Genomic DNA, 16,135 nt, shown 5'->3' on the forward strand with positions numbered 1-16,135 from the left:
CCTAGTAAGCTAGATCTGACCATGAAGGTAACATGATAGAAATGGTATTGCCATGCAATATCAACTTCTGAAAAGCTAGCATTTAAATTGATTTTTAAGTAAAGTACAAAGGCTACTGTACTGAGTGTATGTGGCAAGGTTTTGGTAGAGAGAGATGACATTGCAGGACTGGCAGAGAGAAACTGCTGTGTCCTGACTGCAACCTCTCCATGCGTGATCTTTCACCTTATTGAAGGTAGTGTAACTACAATAAACAGGGGATGGAGAAGTTCTTGGAGTGAAGTTGAGTCTGGGAAAAGGTGTAGAGAAGTTCCTTGCTGGTACAGGACATGGAGTTTTGTTAGAAGCATGTTTGCACAATCCAAGCTTTCACACAGATAGCCAGGTCAACTTGACCTTGGGCGCATGCCAGGAAGAGGCTGTCTAAAAACAATGAGCAGCTGAGAAGAAGTAAAAGCAGGATATTTTTAACCACAGATGTACTGAGATTTTGCTTAAACTAAGAGTGTGAGCTTTAGCAATTAACCAATTAACTTGTGCCAAGTAGCATATTACTTTGCAGATGTAACCAATAAATGTTATGTTACTATCACCTGAATTCTGTACTATTGTATAAATATCAGTGTGTATTACTACTAAATGAGCACTGACTCTACCTCCATGAGGATATGTCTTTGACTCTGGAAAGCTCCCGCGCATCAATTGGTGCCCAAACAGGGATATGGACTGCCCGAACAGGGACAGGGACAGTGCTTGAATGCGAATTGCTTAAACGTGGATGGATGCGAACAGTCTGTTGATTCCGGGGCTGCACCATGGAGGAAGGCTGAAGGAGAGCTGGACAGATGAGCTCGGCACCAGTGGATGTCTGACTGAGATAGGAAGGGTCGCTACCTAACCCCTGTCTGTGTCATGGAAAAATGGAAGATGAATATCCAGCGGCACAAACGTTACTACTTCAAATACTCTCTAAGAGAGGGGAAGTAGTTGCCGAAAAGGCGGTGGCAAAGCTCGTTAAATGGTCTAGGGAGCAGGATTTCTTTAAAGAATCCTCACTGCTTTTTATGACAGACGAATGGCACCTGGTCAAGAATGAAATGTGGCATTTCACTATCTCGGGGAAAGATAAGGATTGCCGGTCTCTCAGGAATACGTGGTGGACAATTATTAATGCCTTAGATGAAAACAGAATTGCAGGTTGCAAAGGTTCCTATGCAGGCACTATCTGGGTCTGATCAGACTGATATGGGTGAACAGGCCGTGCGGTCAAAAATGAGTCGGCTCGGAATGTTTTTCAGAACTGATCAGTCACGCCCGATTAAAGGGATAAAGGGTCAGACTTGTCAATCAGTGAAGGAGTTGGTGGTACAAGAGAAAGGTTCGACCCAAGAAAGTTTTTACTGACCCCTTGAAAACAATTAAGTCCGTGATAGAGTCTGATCCAAAAATTCAGCAAATTGAGACCATTCAAGGCAGACCCACTTGTAAGCCACCAGAGCCGGTTGTGACCCCATCCATGCGGTCGGCCCTGGCTCTCTCTCCGGAGATTATCTCAATTCCAGATAATGATAGTGAGTCAGAATTAGAGAAAAACGTTTCCGAAATGGTTAAGCAAGCTAGAGAATCGTTGTAAACTTTGGAGGCGTCTGTATCAAACGTTGAAAAATCTGAAAGATCTATTCAACAAATGTTAATGGAGATGGGTCAAAACCATTCCTCTGCAGAGTTAACTCTCCCACCACTGAAGGCAATGCAATCTGAAGCCCAGAGACCAGAATCTTTTAAATGGTGGTCAGGGATAATTCGTGACACAATAGTCGAGGAGGATTGGCACCCGGCAGGAGTAATAGCATGCCCGGTGGTGCAAGGGCCTGCCGGACCACACTATGAGCAGAATGAGTGTAAAGTTTTGCATCAAGTAAAGAGACAATTCAGAAGAATGGACTGAGATCTGAAGCTGCTCAGGCTGCTTTAGATTGAATTTACACTGCCATGTGCTGCGAATAAGCAAAAAAAAAAAAAAAGAAAAAAAAAGAGAAAGAAGAAAGGAAAAAAAAAAAATCTCCTCTACACAAGAGTTTTTACAAAGTCAAGGAGGCAGAAAAGGCCCCAGAGCAGAGCCCCTGCAGGAGAACTACTTCCCAGTCAAGCCCCATCCGCTCAGTTACCCCTGGGACGAGTTGCAGAGGATGCGGGCCGGGAATGCCAAGTGGGCAGTCGGGCGGGGGGTGCAGCACAGGATGATCAGGGGAGAGTGGGTGGGAGCGACTCCGTGTTAGACTGGGCACCATTGGGAACGTGAGGGGAGACAAAGAAAAAGAAAACGCAGGAGAGAGTAATACCGACTGCGCCGCCGGGGCCGGCATGGAGTGAGCCAGACCCCCCCCTGCCCCTTCCATCCGCAGCCACGGTCACGCAGCCGCTTCCCGCGCTCGTTAGATTTCTCCGGAGTGCCCCCCACACACATTCTACACGCTGACACCACCAGCCCCAGCCCTCACAGTCCTCTGGCCTCGTCATTTCCATCCTCAGTCCGTTGCCTTAATGAATGTAAAAACCATTGGCCATGATGTCATGCATTTTGCAGTAAATGTGATGATGAATAGTGATTTTCTTACAGTGGAAACTTTCTAAGGTGTTTTAGGTGTCAGGAACGGAACTTGGAAGAACAGAACATTTTGGCATTGAGAAGTCAGTGACACATTAAAAAAAAAGGTGAAAAAGCTTTATAAAATGTGGTTTGTGTTTTAGACTCATTAGTAAAGGATTTTTATTTTTGATCAGGAGTAAAAAATGGATTTTATCATAATGTTGATTGTGACAAACAAAACAAGCTTTCTCTCGAAAGACTCAGATCAGACTCTGCAGTGAAGTACTTTTATTAAGCTCTTGCAAGAGCAGGTGTCCTAGCTAGTAGGCACAACTGACAGGTACAATATTCGGCTTTTTATTCCCTATCCGAGCCACAAGGTCTCTCTCTCCTTTCCCCATTGATTAGGTACTCCAAGGTTTACAACTTCTCGAGGTGCCTACCTACAATCCCCTCAGGGGATGTCTGGTTTTTGTATATTATCACCCATTCCCTACAGTCCTGAGATTTAAAACTCTAGTTAACATTACAAACAAACAGATAACAGTCTTATGGTCAGTCCACTGATTTACATTACACAGAGGCAGATAACAGTTGAAATTCTTTGTCTTAATTTCCTTCTAATTCTGCAAAAGCAACATCAATATTTCTCACAGATTCCCCCCCTTTTTTTTTTTACACATTTGTTACCTTTTGCAATGACTCTTCTAGGTTAGACAACATTATTTCACAGTTATTCTTTAATTCTATCTCTTCTTGATCTTCTTCCTGCTCCTTAAGAAGAAACATTTTCTCATGGTAGGGAGGTGGGTCTAAGGGCATTTGTTTAGATATCGCTGTTTCAATTAATCTTTGTACAAGCCCCCTAACACATGGGATTATACAGCATCCAACTGCCGTTAATATCCCTGCAACTACTATCAGAAAGGTAACCACAGATATGACCATTCCTTTCCATTTCCCAAACCATGATTTCAATCATCCCATAATAGAGTTATCTATCCCTGAATTCTCAGCCAATTCCTCTGCTAGTGTGGTAAGTCCCTGTAATGCTCTGGTTATGGTTCCATCTGGTGCTGTATTGTTTGGTATGAAAGTGCAACATTTGTCTCCTAACATTACACAGACCCCTCCTTTTTCTGCTAATATCATATCTAGAGCTATTCTGTTCTCCCATGCCGTTCTGCTAGTGGCATCTAATTGTTCTGCGATTCCTCTGATTGCATCTCTGGTGTAATTTATAAATAGCTGCTGATTGTAATAGATATAGTTTATCCAATCCACATTCTTATTTAATGTTACCCACCAAAATAGAGAGGATTCAAATCCTGCTGTTATTTGATTTTGTGCTTTATGTTCATCAGGTACCCCCCTGGGAACTCCAATTGAATCAATACAGATCCTGTCATCAAATGACACCCCCAAATTTCTTTTCATTCTTTTCCCCGAAATACATGATTCTCTTTCAAATGCCAGGGTAAATGGAATAGCCAATTGAACAAGGGCACATGTGCCTTTCCAATTTGGAGGGAGCATTTGCCTCAGGATTTTTCCTCCACAATGCCACTATAGATCTGCCCTGGGGATACTCACAGCCGAGTAATTTCCGGCTTTATCCTCAGTCACGTTCAGTGACTCAGTACACATTTCCAGGTCTCCGAGACATCCGGTAGCCCCTCCACCCTGTCGTGAGAGACAAGCTGTGTGGTTACCGGCCACTGTAGAGAAAACAGGAGGTACTTTTGACTTGTGGAAAACAGACTCTATAACTCAAAGAGTTATAAAGAACACACACATCACAACTTTAACCACGATATCAACAATATCCGTTTATCTTAAATACAAATAAGCCCGGGTGTTTCCAACGCCACAATACTATTATTATTATTATACCACTTGTTATCCCTTCCGCAGCTGCAAATTAAAACCAAGATGTCATGTGAATTCGCCCTGTAACCATCTGAATCTCGACTGGGGGCTCTGAGTTACGAATACCAAGTAACCCCCCCCAATGCCAACTGGGGCCTCTGAGTTACGAATACCAAGTGTCGTGGTTTGGCCCAGCTAGCACAACAGCACCACGACAGTTTCTCGCTCGATGCCCCCATTCACCCCCACCCTCGTTAAGATGGTGGAGGACCCAGCAAAATGGGAGTAAAAAGATAAGCAAGATTGTTGTGGATTGAGACAAGGGCAGGGAGGGCTCGCTGCCAATTATGGTTCTGGGCAAAACAGACTCCAGTACTCGACTTAGAGAGGAAAGTAGGAAAGTTTATTCTACAAGAAACAGAACAGAATAAAAGCAAAAAGGGAGTAGGATGATGAGAAAATTACAACCAGCACTTTAAGATCTCCCTCCCCCATCCCTCCTTTCTTCCCGGGCCCAGGTCACTGCTCCCGATATCTCTACCTCCTCCCCCCCGCAACAGCTCAGGGGGGTAGGGAGTGGGGGATGTGATCAGTCTCTCACAGATGGGCTTTGCCGCTTCTGTCTTCTCAGATGAGGATGACTCCTGGCATTCTTCCCCTGCTCCAACACGGGGTTCCTCCCCCGGAACACAGTCCTTAACAAACTTCTCTGGTGTGGGTTGTTCCCAGCAGCTGCGGCTTCTGCCGATACAGGTTCCCTCACACGGGACACAGTCCTTGGTGAATATCTCTGACATGGATTCTTCACCGCGGTTGCAGTTTCTGCAGTTGCAAGGTCCCTCTCTCGGGACAAGGCCTCTTCTGGGCCTAAGTTTAATGAGCTGCTTTGTCGTGGGTTCCTCCCCACAGTTGCAGCTGTGGATATTGGGTCCCTTCCTCGGGACAGGGCCTGCTCCGGCCATAGTGATAAAGGGCCCCTCCTTCGGGACAAGGCCTCCTCCGGCCAAAATCACTGTCCCTGGCTCGGGGCCTTTAATGAAGTGAATCGCTGCCCCTGGTCCGGGGTCAGCTTTAGCAAAATGAGTCTTTGCCCCTGATGCGGGCTCATTATCAAAATGAGTCTCTCCCGCTGATGTGGGGTCTTTAAAGAAATGAAAATAAATCTCAGCTTCACCAGTTGTCTCCATAGAATGCAGGGGAGTCTCTGCTACAGTACATCTCCTCCCTTTCATCACTGACCTTGGAGTCCGCATGGTTGTTTCTCTCACCGTTCCTACTCCTTGCACCACCACCAGCCAGAAGAAGAGAAGAAGGGGCAGAAGAAGGAAAGAAGATGGAGGAAGACACCTCCCCTTCCTGCTTCTTCTTAAAAAGTGATCGTGGAGGCATCTAATTGGCTCAGCCCCAGAAGTGAGCCTTTTCTGAGCTGGGGAGAGTTGTGAGCAACTTCTTGCAGGAGCCATCTTTGCAGCCCCTTCCCTCATACCAGAAAAGGCTGTCATGTCAAACCATGACACCAAGTAACCCCCCCCAATGCCAACTGGGGCCTCTGAGTTACGAAAAACCAAGCAACACCCCCCCAATGCCGAGATTCTTCCTAACTTACACCTACACGGGGACTCTGTCGTGCGCCAGACGTCTCTGCACGACTTACCGATCGCCCCGATCGCGATCCCTTTTTCCTCTTTCACATACCTTGTCCGCAGGATAGATGGTCGTTGTCTGCTCCCGCAGTGAGCGGTTGGGAGCGGAGTTCCTCTGGAGAAAAAGACTCGGGCCGCAGCTAGGACGTCCGTTCTTCAGTTGCTTCTGCAGCCGAGCAGAGCACGTCCCATCTGGGGTGCCAAAATGACTTGCGGAAAACAGACTCTATAACTCAAAGAGTTATAAAGAAGGTATGTTTATTCGGCGCCAGGTGCAAGGGGGATTGCTCCACCACAAACGTGTGTGCCAACTTGGCAACTTGCTTGACTTATATTTGTTGCAAAGTTACAAAGTCATATGATGGCATTATCCGCCTAGACAAAGACAGAACCTGTACCCGATTTGGCATGTAAATTAGGTTTTTTCTTCCTTTCGCTTGCCTGGTGTCTCCAGATGATAGCTGGTGATGGTCTTTGGGGCCTTGGGAGATGAAGGCTGATAAGTCCTGAGGCTTTCTCACCCCTGATCTTTGCACAACTTTAGATATCACTTGGCCCCTCCCAGAACTGTTTTTTGCCCTCAAGGAAGTTGGAGGACCGTGGAGGTGGAGGAGATAAGCATGACCTTTTTACAGCTTGTGTGTGAATTTAGTCCTGTCTGAAAAATAAGCTTTATACTATTGCAATAAGTTAGTATAAGGTTTATTAGTACATGTTAGTATAAAGCTCTGCATCACTTTGATGTCTTTGCTCTGCAGAGCAGAGAATAACAGTGAGAGAGACTTGCAGCTCTCTTTTCCCCATGCAGTCTTTTCTTGGTATAGGGCAGTCATACATCTCGTTCCCTGTGGTTCTTTACTCAATCCTAAAGGAAAGGGAACCACTTGTGCAGTAGGTCTTCCTGAGGCACATGCATAACAATTACTATGATTCAGGCTTTACACTGTATATTTAAACCCATTCAATCCAGGCATTTGCATCTCCATATCCCACTTCATTCTCAAAGGTTTGCGTTAAATTATTTACTTCGGTTATAGTTACAATCTTTGGGTCATTTTGGTGGGTCCCATGGTTTTCTTTTAGATAATTTAGTAGGAGTTGCTATCCTTTGGCTCAGTCCCCTCTTTGATTTCTACACTACAATCCTGAATCCCTTCCATTTATATCTGCTCCAAGTTCATAGGTTCTATTTGACAAGCATTAAATGGTATAGTTTGTGGAGCCTCCCTGTCAGTTACATTTATCCATAGTTTAACCGAATACTACTTTGTCCCTCTCCAATGGTCATGATGCTGTAGTCTGGATTTCCAGCAAACAATAGCCCATAATTAGAATGATCTCCCTCATTTTCAACAATTAATGACATTTCTGCTACTACCACCTCATCACTCATATTAATGAGTGTCCTTGTTTCCATTGGATTCTTATTGCTTCTTTAGTTTAAGACACAAGGGGTTTGTAGTCTGACACACGTGACACTGTCCATCCTCAAGTGGAGAGTCCATTAGTCCTCTGAGTCTGATGTAATGAGTCCAGTCTTTTTTTAGCCATTCTTACTGCTGTCTCAGTGGTCAGTAATACCTGAAACAGGCCTTCCCATTCGGGTTGCAGTTTGGTTCCTTTTCAGGACTTGATCAAGATCTGTCCTTCAGGCTGGATGGTGTGGGCTGCAAACTCGAGAGGTGGTATTTGGGCCAAAAGCCTTTTTTCCTGAGGAAAGACAAAATAAAACCCCAGTATCTAATTATTTTAATAAATATTTTTGGTTTAAAGGGCCTTAGGCCAGGTTCTCTCCTTCCTGGGGATTATTTCCTCAGAATCTTTTTTTTTCCCCTTACAAATCACACATTATTCACAAATCTGTTTGGCCACTGTGTAGATTCCTACACATACATATTTTCTTAAAGCTAAATCACACTTTGCTTGCATACCCCAGTGACTTCCTTGATGTAAAATAGCCATTATTTCCCTCATAGCTTGTTCATTTAACATTTCTTTTTCTGTAAACACAGGAGTTGCCTTTGGTGCAGGTACCTGGGAGGTGAGATTATACATACTCTCAATCTCATGCCTTAATGTTGCCTCTTTGACTGTTTCATTGGCCAATCTGTTTCCCCTGGCCCTAAAAGAATTCCATTTTTTATGCCCATTCACATGGACCACTGCAATCTCATTGGAAGTGATAAATTCTTTAATACCTGTTTGTTTACTTCTCCATGTGCTAATACTTTTCCCTTGCTATTGAGTAAACCTCTTCTCATGCCTTTCCAAAAGTTTATACCACTTCAGAGGCATACCTTGAATCAATAGAAAATGTTCATCTTTTCCTTCTCCCGGTTGTAAGGTTCTATTTAAAGCATATAATTCGTATGTCTGGGCTGACCAGGTATTTGGTAATCGCCCTGCTTCCTTTGTCTCTTGACTCATTCCTTCAATAATTGAATAGCCATTATGCCTTTTGCCTTGAATTACTCTCAAGGCCTGTATGTAAAGATATTTCTTTCAATTCAGGTCACACTGATACTCTATTATAACTTAACAATTGTGTTCAAAGTTTTCACATTTCATGACTCCCATAGGAAAGTGGATGGATTAAGGAATGGGCTGGTAGTCAAGATTAAAGTTGAGAACATTGTCTTTTATATCAATATTCTAGAATGGGTTAGCCACCTTTCAGCTTTTCGAGTTAAAATAGTTTTCACTTATTGGGAGGTATTTATTACTAATATCACTCCGAACTTTAGTTTTCTGCTTTCCTCTACTAAGAGGGCAGTGGCAGCTTTTGCCTGTACGCATTCTGGTCATCCCCTCAATATGGGATCCAGAAGTTTAGATATATATGTTCTATTGGTTGTCATTCACCCCCCCCCATTCTTGAGTTAAAGCTCCCTTAACTACTGTGACAAACAAAACAAGCGGTTTACCTAAGGATGACAGTGCTAACACAGGAGTGGTGATTACACTTTGATTCCTGGATTAGCTTTTCTTCTCCTTCTGTCCAAGTTAAAATATTTGGGTCTTCATTTAGCAATTTTGAATCTAAGCCATTTGTTTTCTGTGCATAAAAGTTTACCCACAGAGGGCCATAGTCAGTTAATCACAAACACTTTCTTAATTCCTTTTTGTTTGTTTGTTGGCAAGAAGGGCAATTCCACAACTCCCTTTATTCTCTCTGGATTCATTCTTTATTTCCCTTCACAAATAAAATGTTCAAAATATCTAACTTCCTTTTTGACAGATTGCAATTTGGATTTTGATACTTCTTGCTCTCCTAAAAAGTTTAATAATCAACAAAAAAAAATCTGTGGCTTCTTTTACCACATTGTTTTCTTTGTCCAAAATTAAAGTCATCAATATAGTGAAGTAAAATAACATCAGAAGAAAGACTATCAGATTTTATTTGTTCTTATATTCTTTCTTAATAACATCAATTTAAACATAAGGAAAGAAAATCTCTCTTCTTTAACTCCTGAGAGTTTTATTTGTTGATAACTTTGCCCCATAGGGTATAAAGTTTAATGAGATTCTGGCAGTTCCCGTGCCAACCAAGAGAACCACCTTTTCTTCCTGGGATCCCACCTTTAGATTTATCAAGGACTCCCAATGGGACTTCTAATTACAAAACCCCAGACCTCTCCATTCAGTATCTTCAAAAGCCAGTAATGACTTTTCTTTTTCCTTCGACTTGGGGCATTCTCTCTCAAAGTGCCCTGCTTCCCCACACTTAAAACATCCCGCTGGGGAGGAAACAATCTACATTGCCTGCCCAGGCTGTCCTTTACCTTCCCCCAACACTTCTTCCCCTGACTCCTTTCGTGCCTCTTTGTTCCATGCAATACACTCCTGTCTTCCTTCACATTCCAGTCACACACATCAAATTTCCAACCATTATCCGACAAACTCTATCCATTTGCTCAACTTCCATAATTCCAGTCTAAAGGCATTCTGAGGCTAAATTAAAATTTCATCCCACATTCCTGTCAATTATCTTTTCTTTATCTTCAAACAAAATAAATTTCACATACATTTTAACATCAACTTTAGATTATATCCTGAACATCAAAAAAAAAAATAACACACACTGATTTCCTCACACACACATAGTATATCAAGGGGTTAAAACCTTCCACAAAAACTCACTCACTGATTGCAAAACATTTTACACAAACACACTCCTCGTACATACAGTGCAGAGACTAACTCTGCAGGCGCCTTTAGTTAAGAGCACACACAATTGCTGCAGCTTAAATTTTTTCTTTTTCCACTATTATTTATAGTATACAACCTGAACTGCAGCTTTTTTGGCTACAGTCTGATAAGTGTTTAACTTATCAGGAAACAATTTCTTTTGATGTTGCAATATTACAATTTGACTTTACAAATCATATTGTCATTCTATATGAGTGTTTTAATAACACCTTCTCCTTTTGTTGGAGTTGGTTTCTCTATGCTGTTAACAAAATCAATTCCTGTCTTCCCTAGCCCACAAGTTCCTTTTCTTTTTCAATAGACAATTTTATTTTTTTTTTTCCTCATTCAGGAATGTTAAGTTGAACTGACACGTTTAGTTTATAAAACAATCCTCTCCGTGACACTACATTTATTTTGTCAAATGACAGGGACAATGAGAAAGACATAGACATCAACAAAAAGACCAGTCCCACTTTACTCTCTACGTCAAAATGTCACAGAAAACAAGATAATGCATTCAGCCACCACAAAAAGTCCACTACACTCTGAACAACAACAACAACAACAAAAAAAAAACAAGAAAAAATGACAAAACAAAACAACACACATAATCATTTATATATTATGAAAGTTTTCATGTGAGCTCACTCGATGTCAATAATTGGATGCTTGGAGACATCAAAATCTAAGGTCCATAAACACTCATGCTGCCAAAACGTGTTTCCTCATCTCTTTAGACCACATAAAACAACAGTACTGTATCCTGAGTACCCGACATGTCTTCTCAGCTTCCAACATCCTCCCAGCGGACTATCTGGAGGAATGTTCCCGGGACCCTTTTCCTCATCCCTTTTATTTCCCTCAGGCCTGGCACTTCTATTTCCCATTCTGATTTCCCGAGACCTTTACTGTCACTCTGTGCTTTCGCTTCGTCCTTCTCCGGCTGTTTTCCTAGTGGAACAACAGAACCGCGGATCCGGACTCCGCACTCACTTCGTACCTGTTGTACGTCTCAAGCACACACACGCACACAGATAGTCTCTCAGAATGCCCCATCCAGGTAATACTTAATAGTCAATTTTCTTACCATGGATACCCGACCACCAAAGTAATACTTAATAGTCAATTTTCTTACCTTGATCCGTGCACAGAGTTTCCTGGTCAATATGATCGTGCCTACTATTCCTATAGTTTCCCCCTGTGGTTCACTGGGTCTGCCTTTAAAACTTGATCTCAGGATCCGGTTGGTCTCCTCTGGAACCCCTGCTGATGATCCACAAGACCCTTGAAATCAACGGGACGTGTCTTCCCGTTCTTCAGCGACAGAGGTCCCCCAGGAAGACGACTTCATCTCCCGGATGAGCCCCCATCTGTGAGAAACAAAACAAGCTTTCTCTCAAAAGATTCAGGTCAGACTCTGCAGTGAAGCACTTTTATTAAGCGTTCTTGCAAGAGCGGGTGTCCTAGCTAGTAGGCACACCTGACAGGTACAATACCCGCTTTTTTATTCCCTATCCCTGCTGCAAGGTCCCTCCCTCCTTTCCCCATTGATTAGGTACTCCAAGGTTTACAACTTCTCAAGTGACTACAATCCCCTCAGGGGATGTCAGGTTTTTGTATATTATCACCCATTCCCCACAGTCCTGAGATTTAAAACTCTAGTTAACATTACAAACAAACAGATAACAGTCTTATGGTCAGTCCACTGATATACATTACACAGAGGCAGAAAACAGTCAAAATTCCTTGTCATAATTTCCTTCTAATTCTGCAAAAGCAACATCAATATTTCTCACAAATGCTATAAATGATTGTGGTAAATGGTTTTAGGCAATTTCAACAACCCAAGCAAAACATGTAGGTTACACTGGCCAAAGCAATCAATCAGTCTACAATATATTTATCAATGGCCACTCCAGATAATCCTTTTTCTACCTGTTTGATGGGAGTTCCATTAGATGAGGCACAATAGCCTGTACCAAATGCATTAAAAACAAATCCCTTAGTTAAGGGTAATGGCAAAGTTGCCAACTGGGATTTGATCATTTCATGGTTGCCAATATTAGCAGCATTATAAGTTGTAGTTAGAAGTAGTTAGGCTAAGGCCTGAATAAAGGCCTAGTTGGAAATATTAAAGTGAATAATCTTAGTAGGACATGCTGACCCTGTACATTCAGGTTTAGAGAATCAAAGGAATTAGTGAGGCATGTTGAACATTCTGTGTAAGCAGGCAAAGAATGTCTTAGGAAATTGTTACTGATTATCAATTGTTATCTGAAAATTTATGACTGTATATTAGATAAATGGAAAATTGTTCTGAAGATTGTATGTGGAAACACAATGTAATTATAAATCTTTGAGAAATTTGGCAAGCAATATGTAGGCCTAGTGAAGCAAGACTTTATGATGAAGTAATCATAAGAAGAAAGTATTTAAGCTCTGTGAAATTTCTTTAAGATGGGGGCTCTGACTTTGGACACTAGTCCTCAGGTCCCTAGGGCCCTCAATAAAGCACCGCATAAAACGACCTCGGTTGTTTTGTGTTTTCCTTCGGGAACGGGCAAGTTTTCTGGCGACCGCGGCAGGACTCCGAAGGCGGCTGGGGCGGTTCGCGTTCTGATCCACTCCACGCCAGCACCGAGTGATTCTCGGGGAGTCATCGGTTCGTGCCCGACCCCCGCACCTGACGGACGACTGCTATAAGGTAAGCCCATAGGTGCTTTATTTTCTGGTACTGGGTGCCTGCTCATAAGACGAGGCGGTGATCCTCGCAGAGTTGGGCTAAGACGTCTTGGTGGAAGCCTAGGCGTTGGCTGTAAGACGCGACGAAAGCTGCACAGGTCCGGCACTTGCCCCTCGTGGCGTCGAGAAGTGGCAAGTTGGTTTGGTACTGGTTATTGGTTTTGTGGTTTTTGTTTGTATCGTTACAGTGTTTGTGTTTGCTGCTATTTTCTCTGCTGCTATTTTGTTTTGTGAATACTTGAAATGATGCCGTTTAAAACTTTTAAGGCGTTAGTTCAGTCTAATAGTAAAATCCCTGGAAACACCCCATTAGGATGTTTGCTGGGAAGGTGGAGGAGTGCTGGATTTTATCAAGATTTGAATAAGGGTAAAATGATAGATTATTGTAATCATTGGTGGCCACTGTATGAATCAGAGGGAGGGCCTGCGTGGCCCCTGAATGGTACTGTTGATCCTAATATTATATCGCCTTTAATGGATTACTTACGGGATAATGAGAAGTGGGATGAAATACCGTATTTGGATTTGTTCTATTATTTGGGACGGAAATTAGATTGGCAGAGGGAGTGTGGAATTTTGGTTTTAGAAACTAAAGAATTGGGGTGTAGTGAATGTAAGAAAAGAACTATGTGTGTTAAATGTATAGCAGAATCCTCTAGGCAGGAAGAGGATTTATCGTTGTTAGTTGCTCCCAATGCTCGAGATCCCACTGCCTCGTCTAATTTGCAACAACGGGCAGAAAGGGAAGAAATTAGTGAAGAGGATGAAGATGAGGAGGATGAAGGGAATGAGGGAGTGATTGAATCCCCAAGTTCCTCGAGGGTTCCCCGAGTCTCAGTCACCCTCCGTCCCCAAACTCCCTCCCCTGCAGCTTATCGAAATATACAGAGAACCCCTCTTGCAGAACGTACCAGACAAGGTAGAAGGAATCAGGGAGAGCCTCAGCTAATAGCTCCCTTACGGGAAGCAATGGGACCTCAAGGAGGGAAGGTATTAATAAAGGTTCCATTCTCTCCTAGCGACTTGGTGATTTGGAAACAGTCAGCTGGTAGTTATCGGGAGGACCCTGAGCGAGTAGCGCGGGTGGTTAAGATGATAGTGAAAACTCAGAATCCTGATTGGAATGAGGGCAATTAGAAAGTATCAGGACTTATTGTTGGAAGGGATTCATACGGGAATGCCAAAGACGCTGAACTGGTCTAAATTGTATTCTGTAAAGCAGGAAAAGACTGAATCCCCTTCTGCATTTTTAGAACGATTGAAGGAAACGGCACGGAGATACACAAATTTAGAAGTAGAAGATCAGGCAGGTAAATTGCAGTTAGCTCTGATCTTTATGGGTCAATCCCAGGATGATATAAGAAAAAAGTTACAAAAGTTGGAGGGTGAGGATACCAGGAACTTGGATAAAATGTTAGAAGTTGCGTGGAAGGTTTATAATAATAGGGAAAAAGAATCAGCTAAGCGGCAACAAGCAGGTATACTGGCTGTAATTCAGCAATCAGGAGGACAAAGGGGCCAAGGTCGTGGTAGGGGAGGCTCTGCCCAAGGAAGAGGTGGTTATGGTCAGGGAAGAGGGGGATTTCGAATGGGAAACCCTAACCAAGGAAAACTAGGTTCTAATCAGTGTGCTTTTTGTCGACAGATAGGACATTGGAAGAATGAATGTCCTGTGAAAAATGGAATGGGGGGTGGCGCAGGGACAATGGGTAGTTATCCTATGCCTCCGGCAGATGTCGCCCAGGCCCTGGTTTTGGGGAATTATAAAAATCAGAGCTGACTAGAGCAAGGGTTAAAGGTAAGGTTAGAAATAAGCGGTAAAGAACAGGAATTTACAGTTGATACAGGAGCTACTTATTCAGTTCTCAACAAAAGACTGGGACCAATAAGTGATAACACCGTACAGGTGGTAGGGGCTATGGGTCAGCTGGAAGAAAGACCATTTTTGCAGCCTCTAAATTTGAAATTTGGGGGAAAGGAATTTGATCATCAATTTTTGTATATGCCCAATTGTCCCAAGCCCCTGTTTGGGAGGGATTTACTGTCTTTGTTAAATGTGAAAATAATATTTGAAAATGGGAGAGTAAAATTAGAGATTCCAAATGAAGAAATTGGTAAATTTTTTGTAATAAAAGAAATAGAACCTACTCCCATTCCAGAAGAAATAGATCTGGCAGTTGTACCCTGGGTATGGGAAACAGGGACCCCAGGAAAGTCAAAAGCTGCCCAGCCTGTTGTTGTAGAACTGAAAGAAGGAGTCCAGCCGGTTAGGGTTAGACAATATCCAATTAAGTTGGAGGCTAGGAAAGGAGTGGCTCCACTGATAACCCAATTTTTGGTTCAAGGAATTTTACAGGAATGTGAATCTGAATATAAAAAGCCTAATGGTAAATATAGGCTAGTGCAAGATTTAAGAGCCATAAATGAAATTGTAAAGGACATTCACCCAGTGGTTGCTAATCCTTATACTCTGTTAACATCTGTGTCGGAAAGGTTTAAATGGTTTACAGTAATTGATTTGAAAGATGCCTTCTTCTGCATCCCGCTGGCATTACCAAGTAGGAAGTGTTTTGCATTTGAATGGGAAGATCCAAATTCGGGAAGGAAGAAACAATTGACATGGACACGGCTTCCGCAGGGTTTCAAAAACAGTCCCACCATTTTTGGAAATCAATTAGCCAAAGAATTGGAGGAATGGAAGACCGAACAGGTAAGAGAATCTCCATTCTCTTATGTGATTTTGCAGTATGTGGATGATATTCTGTTGGCAACTGAGGAAAAGGAAGTTTGCCTGAAGCTTACAATTGCCTTACTGAATATTCTGGGACAAGCAGGATATCGAGTATCTAAGGAAAAGGCCCAGCTCCTCAAAGAGAATGTTCTTTATTTGGGATGTGAATTGATGCAAGGTCAGAGACGATTGGGCACAAACAGAATTGATGCAATATGTGCCATACCCCTTCCAAGGAATCATCAGGAACTGAGATCATTTTTAGGAATGGTTGGTTGGTGTAGACTGTGGATTCTAAGTTTTGGATTGTTAGCTAAACCCTTGTATGAGGCTTTGAAGGAACCCCAGTTGGAATGGAGTCCACAGAGG

The sequence above is a fragment of the Colius striatus genome, chromosome W (assembly GCF_028858725.1).
Source record: "Colius striatus isolate bColStr4 chromosome W, bColStr4.1.hap1, whole genome shotgun sequence".
NCBI lineage: Eukaryota > Metazoa > Chordata > Aves > Coliiformes > Coliidae > Colius > Colius striatus.